The following is a 2,992-nucleotide window of genomic DNA, read 5'->3' as shown; positions in this document are numbered from 1 at the left end:
CAAAATTCAACTGAAGCATTTTTTTTTTAGGTCGACTCGATACCGGTGATAGACGGAGGATGAAGGGTTTGATCCGAGGAACTGGATCTGTTTACCCACCTTTTTTGGATGGAATGACTTCTTCCCATCCTCCCCCATCCTCTTCCTTCCCGGAGGTGGTGATGTATGAACGCTCCTCACGGGTTTAGCGCTCCCATTGTATAATAATAATAATAATAATAATAATAATAATAATAATAATAATAATAATAATAATAATAATACTGATGAACAAAAGTAGAACATAAATTACACTCCCCCCCTCTCCTTCCCTCTCCTTCCCCCTCCCCGCTGTCTCCTCCCCCACCCACTTTCCTTTCCCCCCTTCACTCCTGCTTCTCCTGTTTTATTGGCCTTCCATCTGTTCCTCCCTCCTTCCTTCCCTCCCTCCCTCCCTCTCTCCTTCTCTCCTTCCCCTCCCTCCCTCCCTCCCTCCTTCCCCTCCCTACCTCTCTCCTTCTCCTCCCTCCCTCTCTCCTTCCCCTCTCTTTGACAGTCACCATCTTATCTGTCCCTCTTCCTATTTCTTTTTCACCACCTCTCTCCCTCTTTCTATTTCCTCCCACCACCTCTCTCCCACTTTACCTCTCCCTTCCCTTTTCCTTCTCCACTTCTTCCTTTACTCTCCATCACCTTCCTTCTCTCTACCTGCCTAGGTTAGTGCTCTTCCAAATCTCTCTTTTCCACCTATATCCTTTCTCATCTGCTTCCTCTTCTTCCTCTGCCAACTCTTCTTCCTCCTCCTCCTTCACTTCTTCCTCCTCATCTTTGCCTTCCTCTCCTTTTCCGCTTGCACCTCCCCAGCACCCATCTTGCACCTCCCCAGCATCTTGCACCTCCCCAGCATCTTGCACCTCCCCAGTATCTTGCACTCCCCAGCATCTATATTGCACCTCCCCAGCATCCATCTTGCACTTCCCCAGCATCCATCTTGCACCTTCCCAGCATCCATCTTGCACCTTCCCAGCATCCATCTTGCACCTTCCCAGCATCCATCTTGCACCTCCCCAGCATCCATCTTGCACCTCCCCAGCATCCTCTTAAACATTCATCCTTCATTATCTCCCTAAGTTCTCCCATGCAGCATCCACCTGACTTCCAAGTCCCCAATCCCCGTCTCTCTCCTCCCCTCCCTATCTCTCCCCACGTCTCTTTTTCTTTCCCTCACATCTTCCCGTCTCCTCCAGCTGTGGTGGTCACCCCTCCTCTGATAACATATGGGAGGATCAATTATATATTTCAGCACCAACAGCAGCAGCACCAACAGCAGCAGCACCAACAGCAGCAGCACCAACAGCAGCAGCACCATCACTAGCAGCACCATCACCAGCAGCACCAACAGCAGCAGCACCATCACTAGCAGCACCATCACCAGCAGCACCAACAGCAGCAGCACCAACAGCAGCAGCACCAACAGCAGCAGCACCAACAGCAGCAGCACCAACAGCAGCAGCACCATCACCAGCAGCACCAACAGCAGCAGCACCAACAGCAGCAGCACCAACAGCAGCAGCACCAACAGCAGCAGCACCAACAGCAGCAGCACCAACAGCAGCAGCACCAACAGCAGCAGCACCAACAGCAGCAGCACCATAACCAGCAGCACCAACAGCAGCAGCACCAACAGCAGCAGCACCATCACTAGCAGCACCATCACCAGCAGCACCAACAGCAGCAGCACCAACAGCAGCACCATCACCAGCAGCACCAACAGCAGCAGCACCAACAGCAGCAGCACCAACAGCAGCAGCATCATCACCAGCAGCACCATAACCAGCAGCACCAACAGCAGCAGCACCAACAACAGCAGCACCATCACTAGCAGCACCAACAGCAGCAGCACTATCACCAGCAGCACCATCACCAGCAGCACCAACAGTAGCAGCAGCACCATCACCAGCAGCAGCACCACCACCACCAGCACCAACAGCAGCAGCACCAACAGCAGCAGCACCATCACCAGCAGCACCAACAGCAGCAGCACCATCACCAGCAGCACCATCACTAGCAGCACCAACAGCAGCAGCACTATCACCAGCAGCACCATCACCAGCAGCACCAACAGTAGCAGCAGCACCATCACCAGCAGCGCCACCACCACCAGCAGCACCATTGCCAGCAGCATCAGCACCATCACCATCGCCAGCAGCACCAACAGCAGCAGCATCACCATCGCCAGCAGCACCAACAGCAGCAGCATCACCATCGCCAGCAGCACCAACAGCAGCAGCATCACCATCGCCAGCAGCACCAACAGCAGCAGCACCATCGCCAGCACCAACAGCAGCAGCACTATCGCCAGCAGCACCAACAACAGTACCATCACCAGCAGCACCAACAGCAGCAGCAGCACCATCGCCAGCAGCACAACAGCAGCACCAGCACCATCACCAGCAGCAGTAGCAGCACCAGCAGTAGCAGTAGCAGCACTATCAGCAGCAGTTGCGGTACCAGCATCAGCAGCATCATTAGCAGTAGCACCAGCATCAGCAGTAGCGCCAGCACCATCAGCAGCAGTACCAGCACCATCAGCAGCAGTACCAGCACCATCAGCAGCAGTACCAGCACCATCAGCAGCAACACCAGCAGCAACATCAGCAACAGTAGCAGGAGCACGAGCAACATTAGCAGCATCAGCACCAGCATCAGCAGCAACATTAGCAGTAGTAGAAGCACCAGCAACATCAGCAGCAGCACCAGCACGAGCACCACCATCAGCAGCAGCACCAGCACGAGCACCACCATCAGCAGCAACACCAGCAGCACCAGCAATACCAGCAGCAGCACCATCAGCAACATCAGCAGCAGCAACAGCACCAGCAGCAGTAGTAGCAGCGACATCAGCAGCAGTAGTAGCAGCGAAATCAGCAGCAGTGGAAGCACCAGCAACAGCATTGGCATCAGCAGTAGTAGCAGCACTAGTAGCATCAGCAGCAGTAGGAGCACCAGCAGC

The sequence above is a fragment of the Cherax quadricarinatus genome, chromosome 44 (genome assembly GCF_038502225.1).
Source record: "Cherax quadricarinatus isolate ZL_2023a chromosome 44, ASM3850222v1, whole genome shotgun sequence".
Classification (NCBI taxonomy): Eukaryota; Metazoa; Arthropoda; class Malacostraca; order Decapoda; family Parastacidae; genus Cherax; species Cherax quadricarinatus.
This window is presented reverse-complemented; position numbering follows the sequence as displayed.